Below are 8,618 nucleotides of genomic sequence, written 5' to 3' on the forward strand. Positions count from 1 at the left end.
TTTTAGCAAATGCAAAGCAAGCAAATACCAGCGTATTTATGCTTTCAAATATATTTGACTAAATACAATAATAATATCTTGTACTGTACATGTACAGACTCTTCACTACTCTTCGGTGTAAGGGTTGAAAATAATAATGCCAGTTACTTTTTCCACTTATATTACTTTTATATTCCTATATAATTTAATTTAAATCATTTAATTTAATCTACACAATTACTGATAAAATCACATCAATTTATATACGTAGTGTAGTAATAGACACTTGAACTACATTACAGATATTAATCTATATATATAAATAAAATTATAGTGCCTGTTTGTAATATTGAAATAACCGTTTTGTACTACATGCATATATAAATATAAATACGGTACATATACCAAATTAACATTTTTAACAATTGTTGTCTGTCTGTTTATCGGTCTGTTTGTTCCGGCTAATCTCTGAAAGGGATGGACTGATTTTGACGAACTTTTTTTGGCAAGTAGCTGATTTAATAAGGAGTGACTTAGGCTACTTTTATTTTAGAAAAATAAAGTTAAATTCCACGCGGACGAAGTCGCGACTACAGCCAGTATAATAATCAAATTTAAAAGTAATAAACGAGACAAAACGGTCTATAACTCAGAGGGGGGCAGTGAGTCCACACTCTCTGCTATTCTGTTATAGCCTTTATCAGTAAATTAATACAATCGACGATGACGCACCTAAGCTCTCAGCTATTACTAACAAAGTAAACATAAAAATTGACAATAAATTAATAAGATTACATACATAGATAAAATAGTACTTTTTATAGTATCTACAGTGAATGGGAATACTATTCTATTATGATAATGATTTAAACAATAAAATATACACATAATTTTATGGTAAATAAAGGTATTTCCTCTCACGATATTTCGGCTAGATTGCACTAGCCGTGGTCTGCGCGCGACCCGTTTAACTACATATATTATCTATACATATCAATTGGAGTGTCTGTTTGTAATATTGGAATAACCGTTTTTTACATGCATATGAATATAAATACTGTACATACACCAAAATAACATTATTTACAATTTATGTCTGACTGTCTGTTTGTTCCGGCCAATCTCTGAAATGGCTGAACCGATTTTGACGGGACTTTTATTGGCAGTTAGCTGATGTAATAAGGAGTAATTTAGCCTAAGTTACTCCTTATTTTAACTTTTATTTTAGAAAATTAAAGTTAAATTCCACGCTGACGAAGTCGCGGGAATAGCTAGTTGGAAATAAAATTGGTACTATAGTTTTTGCGTGACAGAGTAATAAATAAATATCCATTCACTTGTACTTCAGTTAGTTTTGTTTCCTAACCCGACATTTCTTAAAAAAATATTATAAATATATTTAATTTTACTAAATATAACAATTATGTAAAAATCAAATGATGGTAACGAATATAGCACTTTTACTGTTTTCCATAACATCTTGTACTGTACATGTACAGTAAATCGATTACAAATAAATAAATTATTATTAACTCTTCAGTATAAAGGTTGTAAATAAATAAATAATAAAAAAAAATAATGATAGTTACATTTTCCAGTTACCTATATTACTTCTATATTCCTATACGATTCAATCATCTAATCTCTACAACAATTACTGATAAAATCACATCAATTATATATATATAGTGTAATAATAGACACTTGTACTACATTATAGATAATAATCGTAAATAAGCATGAATTATGAACAGAAATTCTGTGAAGTTCCATATATATAATATTGTTATATAGAATGTTACCAACTTATCTGCATTCTTTTTATAGTTGTAGTATAGTATATGCAGAGTGTAAGAAATTCGTGTGCCTAATATAATTTATGGTATTAAAAAAAAACATCCTTAATAAAATTAAATTATACTTTATGTAATTATCCTTTAAAAGAATATAAATATGTCCCATAGCTATTGCTTATCTAACCCACTTTAAAGAGACATACTTTTTAATAATAATAATAATATCTCAGGACAATTCATACAGCGCCGTCTAGTCCCAAGCTAAGCAGAGCTTGTGTTATGGGTACTAGACAACTGATATAAATACATGGATACATTTTTTTTGTAAATAAATACATATTATACATAGAAAACACCCAGACCGATACAAACTATCATACTCATGAATACCAATGTTTGTACGGTGCGAGGAATCGAACCCACGACCATAAAGCGGTGTGCTAAACCGTGAAGAATTTTTGTTTTATTTTTATTGTATTACATAATTTAATTACATAGAGACGAACAATTCTTTTATTATCATTATGATAATATCGTTATAACCATTTATATAATTTAAAATCTTATATACCTACTATAAACCTAAATAATCAGAAATTGATTCATTCTTTCGACTTCGCACCCTTCGACGTAGATACTTGATTGGGCCGATGTGCTTTCGATGACAAACCGCATGCTGTGATAAGATTGTTTCGCCGAGCTGGAACTGTTGACTGCATCAACAGGCGCTGAAAGTAAAGTGTTGTATATAAGTGGTAGAATGGAATGGTAATAAAGGAATTACTTACTGACGATAACTTAGTTTGGCTATGACCGCTTTAAAGTATAAAATAGGCTACTCGCACTGTTACTCGTAATTTGACAGCAAAGAAAATACCATAATCCATCTCGGATTGCTTTAATCTACTCGCTCTATACAACGTACATTGTATATTTAATTGGTGACAATGTCCAGTGGCGGGGCACGATTCTCAGCCCTTCTCTTCTAGTTATTCCCCGCAACCCTTAGGAATGTTATCACTCCACATATCTGCGCGGGTTCAGCTTATATATGGGTAGTATATACCTTGTTAAAAAAGTGGTGTTACAATAATGTTAATACAATTAGGACGAAACAAAAACTCACCTCTGTTAGCACGTGACACAGCCGTATGGCTCGATTCCCAGATGTATTCGTTTGTTTCTTTGATGAAGTACTTGTAGTAAATCTGGCAATACACGCCTCACATCTATGCGGATGTGCGTGGTGCCAGTGTGAGTAGCCATGTGAGATGTTACCTGCCCTGGAAATTAAATTATAATATAAATTAATTCTTTCACTAAAAATATGTAATATAAATTCATATTCAAATAAACTTACGTAATGAACAAAATAGTCATATCATTAGTACAGCGCCAACAAAAGTTTGTCATATACTAGTAATTAGATGTAAGTTTGCTTCTGCTTAACGTCAACCCTCGTATGGAATTACTTAATTGTGATTCGTGTGACATCACCAGTATACAATCATTAATCAACTGATCCAGCACCATTACAATTTGGGAGGTATGATGTCCATTCTGTTGAAATACAATAATTATATTTAAACTAATTCAGTAATTTACTTAAAAATTAAAAAAATATATAATATTTGTTAAAGTTAACACGCAAATCGTTATATTTAATGACTACCACAGGACTAAAACTTAATATTAAGATGACCATTCTGTTGAATACAATAATTATATTTAAGATAATATTCGTGGAAACTAAACACGTAAATCGATATATTTAATAACTACCAGAAGATTAAAAATTACTATTATTACCTATACTTACTTTTTACGATAAACTTTATATTTTTCTTTCGCATCTCTAAATGGTTACCTCTCTGGGTTACCTTTTTTTAATCTTTACTTTCTTCCAGGATAATGTCTCTTACTCATTCACATTAAGAAACAGATATGGAAATGCAACTCCGAATGAAAAAATAGAAAAGATAAAACATAGTGAATATAAAAGAACTCAGAAACAATAAAAGAAAACATACAAAATAAAACAAAAAAGATGAAGAAAACAAGAGGATAAGAAGCAAGTTGGGCAAGTCTGCGATTCCTTGCATGCCCAGAACAGTCTATGACTTAGTCGAATGTTTAGGGACCGAAAGATTGCGGATTCGTCCTGCACGCCTCCGGGAATAATGACCAATAGCTAATAAGAACTCTCATAAGAGCAGTTATTAGCCGTTACCCAGGGTGTACCAGCTGGGCTATTACGTGACTGACGAGTTCCACGCGGACGTAACCACAAGGAAAAGTAGTCCAGCAGGGACAAAGCCAACGTCGAGGTTTCCCGGCTCCGCAGCCCAAATGCCTACAGTCCTATGTGCATTATTCAGTTTGGGCGAGTTGGAGCCTGCTATCAGGTACTGGGGCCCTTTTATTGACAGATTGATCTAGCAGCCACCGCTTTACGGGTTGTAGGTTCAATTCTCGAACAAAAAATACTTTGTTTTCTTGGCCTTTTTGATATTTGAACAGAACCGTACCTGCAAATGAAAAACAATATGGATATATAATTTTTTCTAGGTCTTTAGTATACGCGTAGGAATATGTATTAACACGCTACCTTAGGGGATAGAAGAGTTTTCGTACTTTAACTTTAACATGAGAAGCTCATATCAGATTTAAAGTACAGTACTTACTAGAATACTTGGTATGTATATGGAGAAGGATTTGTTAAATTTGATTTCATCCAGTGATAGGCTGGACCATGTATTCCAGTTGACATATGTCAATCCATACTAAACTATTTTACCGAAAAATCTAATCATCGCCACACTACTCTAACTGAAATTATTAAGTTAAATGTTTATTTTAATTTTAGGTTTGAAGACAACTTTAGAACTCTTGTATATTTACCTATTTAGTTATCAGTTATTGTAAATTACGAGCACTGTCGCTATACCCTAGATTGTTAGAGTAGAGTGGATATTAGAGTAAATAAATAAACAAACTTCTGTTTAAAATGGTACAGCGAATAAAATGAATAAAAAGTTCTTCATAATTAATTTTTATAACATATCACATACATATATTATAGGAAGCTTATACAATTAAATTACATAATCTCGATGACAAATACCTACAAAATCACATTTATTTACATACTTTAATGTTGTGCATATAGTGTAAATAACACAAATTACAAGGAACAATAGGTATACATCAAGAACAAACACAATTTATAGAATTATACTTTATTATGTTACATAAATACAAAAAAATATGTACGATACAGCTGCATATCCTTTTACAGATGACATCATACTAATGGTCGTATAAACTCATTTACATGAAAGAAATCATGTCCTTAAGGTCCTTTATTCTTTCATACAAAAACATTATTAATAAATCTTAATATTGTATATTGTGTACACTGGCTTAATGAAATGCCCTTTGCCGATTTAGGCGTTGCTTCATCTATCTGCTTTCAATAAATCTTTGAATTGTCCTTGGGCTTTGCGGGGAGATAACTCGCTGACGTTTTACTTTTTCTTAAGTGAGGTCTCGTATTCACTCGGCTGAAGTCACGAAAAAGGACACACAACACCAAATATAACAGAAATTGACAGAAAGATAAAATAACAGAGAAATACTAGCTAACAACAAGCTAAAACAAAACAACAGAATAATCAGTCATAGGGTAAATCAGAAATCATTCACATCCCAAGAGGAGTCGACTTTTGTCGAAACTGTAGCGAGCAAGCCATTCTTCCACCAAAGATCGCGGACTTCTCCTACCCGAAACACAACAAAACCGAACAATACAAAAATTAAAAAAGATAAAAGAATAGAGAGAGAATAACTAACATCACAACATACAAAGTAAAGCAGAGACGTAAATAAGCGAGCCCATCAAGGCAGCGATCTCTCATACACCTAGATAAGTCGACTTTTGTCAGTGGTTTAGGGAGAAAACCATTCCTCCTCTTAAGATCGCGGACTCGTCGAGCTCACGTCCAGGAATTGACCAACAGCTAACAAAAACTCTTATAAGAGCAGTTATTAAGCGTGGTCTAGGGTGCGGCATTACTAACCATTACTATTAAAATTGTTATTATTATCTATGCTTTTATACAATAAACTACTATAATTTTTCTCATTTTCCTTCTATAAGGCACCTTTGTTATCTTTTTCCAGACTCAGGTCTCGTACTCATTCATTTCAAGAAACGGAAAAGGAAACACAACACTGAATAAAACAAAAATATAACTAACATCGAAAGAGAAACGAACAAAAAATAAGTGAGCCAAGCAAGCCAGCAATCTTTCACTAAAAATACCCCAAAGTAGTCGACATTCGTCGAAGAATTAGGGATCAAATCATCCCTCTTCCTAAGATCGCTGACTTGTCCTACCGGTGTCCGGGAATTAGCTAACAGTCAATAACTGCTCACGTAAGAGTTCTTTATTAACTGTTACCCAGGGTGCACCAGCCCTGCCATCGCCTGACTGACGAGTTCCATGCGGACGTATCAACGAGGAAAAACAATCCTGCAATGACAAAGCCAACGTGGAGGTTTCCCAGCTTTGCACCCCACAATCTATGCCTCTAATGAAAAAGAATTTCATTTAAATTATAGCCATCCACTAGAGGCACAGAAATTACCTGCGGACATATTACACAGAACCTATTAACCAGTAATAGTCAATATACCATACCAGTAAAATCATTGCGTATTCATTTTTAACATTTCCTATACTTATAGGATGCTACCAAATTATCTGTATTCGCTTCTGAAGGACACGGTACTAGACGTAAATGTTATGATAATAATGAAATTTTGTGACTAATGTCACAAGTTAGTTATAAAAAAATATATGTAACAAAAGAAAATATTCCGTTTTATTGAAATTGGGCTTAAAACAAGATGTTGTGGCTTCGGTAGTCGGACAGTATACTTTGGTAAGTTATACAAGGAATCAATGAAACTTATTTTGCATTAGTGGTTAAGAAATGAAATTCCTTTATTATCGTAACATATGTAAATAACAATAAACCCTGTAGCTACATAGCAATGTATGTAACTAGATCTCACCTTTGTTGCTTTTGTTTGTTGTAACCTCACCCGTTCGTTCGATGCGCGTGAGCATCCTCTGCAGCCTTGATTTACTTCCAGTCCACAGAGTGGATGACCACTATCGGTATACTGCTAGCATGAATGCTCCGTTGGTGGTATAAACGACAGCAACTCTGTATATATTACTAATAATATAATAGCCATGTATCCGAAACAAAATGTTGCATATAACACAATCACTATTATTAAAATCTTTTCACTAAGTCCTTAAGGGATCAAACACAACCAATACCCATTAATTTTGGCATTCACATGACATTTCTTATACTCTCTTCCTTATCTTCTTTCTTATTATACACGCACAACCAACTATTCTTTATATATATTTCTTACCTTTTTACCAAATATTGGCCTCGGATTTGTTGGAAAAGTGGTGTTACAATAATGATATCAATCAGTTAGGATAAGAACTCACCTCTGTCACACGTGTGCACGTATGCACGTGTCACAGCCGTATAACTCGATTCCCGGTTGTATTAGTTTGTGTTTCTTCAGTGAAGTGTTTGTAATAAATCTCGCGTCACACTGCTATCAGCCTATATACCTCCTCCTAAATATACGGATGTGCGCGGTGCCACTGTGGGTGGTCATGTGAGATGTTAGCTGTTAATTCACATCAAGAAACGAAAAAGGAAACACAAGACCGAACGAAACAATTAGACAGAAAAGATAAAAGAATAGCTAACATTAGAACAAAAAATGAAAGATAAACGAAGAAAAAAAAACAAGGGGAAAACAAGCGAGCCGAGCAAGCCAGCGATCTCTCAGATACCTAGAGAAGTCGACTTTTGTCGGGGGTTTAGGGAGCAAACCATCCCTACTCCTGAGATCGCTGACTTGTCCTGCTGGTGTCCGGGAATTCGCTAACAGTTAATAATTGCTCACGTGAGAGTTCTTTATTAACTGCTACCCAGGGTGCACCAGCCCTGCCATTGCCCGATTGACGAGTTACAATACTGCAATGACAAAGCCAACGTGGAGGTTTCCCAGCTCCGCACCCCACAATCTGTGCCTCTAATGAAAAAGAACTTCATTTAAAATTCCTACTTTTGAGGAGTCGTTATTTTACGTGGTTGCTAACTTTGTGGTTTTAAAGAAATCAAGTAACCGTAAAAAGAAATAGGCTATAACTGGAACTGTGGCCTTTCCCACTAGAGGCACAGAAATTACCTGCAGATATATTACCTGAATATTACCATATTACCATAGAACCTGTTTACCATTAATACACTACACTACATTGACAGACCAAAGTGACTCTTAATCAAAGAACCGCCTATTAATAGACGTATTTAGTGAAAGTTTTTATAAATAAATTAAATTTCCATTAGCTACATCATAGTAGCATTTATTCGAAGTAAAATAATAAAAAAAACTTCTGTTTAGAGTTAAGTTAATTTAATAAAAGACAACATTCACGAAACGTACTTTATACTTAATGTTTATAATATACGTACGGATATGCCAAGCTTATACAATTCAATCATCTAAACTCTACAACAAATACATGCAAAACGACATTTATTTATCGCTACAGAGACACCTGAAATTGGATACATTTGAAGTACATTGCAGATAATAGTCAGAAACTAACAACATTCAATTAATTATATTTTAATATGTTAAACAAAGATAAACACAGTAATAAGAAGGACACTGCTAATTTTAGAAATATATAGGTTGCTACCAAATTATCAGTAAAACAAAGTCATTTATTGTTC

At 33.3% G+C, this 8,618-nt stretch overlaps 1 long non-coding RNA gene across 1 annotated transcript; it reads right to left on the reverse strand.

Moving 5' to 3' along the window:
• Window positions 1-1,078: 1,078 nt before the first annotated feature.
• LOC131849176 (uncharacterized) lies at window positions 1,079-7,892 on the reverse strand. The gene is made up of 6 exons (XR_009357780.1): window positions 7,313-7,892; window positions 6,856-7,010; window positions 3,595-4,303; window positions 3,136-3,335; window positions 2,902-3,058; window positions 1,079-2,503 (listed from the first exon to the last, which is right to left on the reverse strand). It is a non-coding gene; the product is annotated as an uncharacterized LOC131849176 (long non-coding RNA).
• Between the last annotated feature and the right edge of the window lie 726 nt (window positions 7,893-8,618).

Source organism: Achroia grisella, unplaced genomic scaffold, assembly GCF_030625045.1.
Source record: "Achroia grisella isolate CSIRO2021 unplaced genomic scaffold, CSIRO_AGI_Agris_v1 utg640, whole genome shotgun sequence".
Lineage (NCBI taxonomy): Eukaryota > Metazoa > Arthropoda > Insecta > Lepidoptera > Pyralidae > Achroia > Achroia grisella.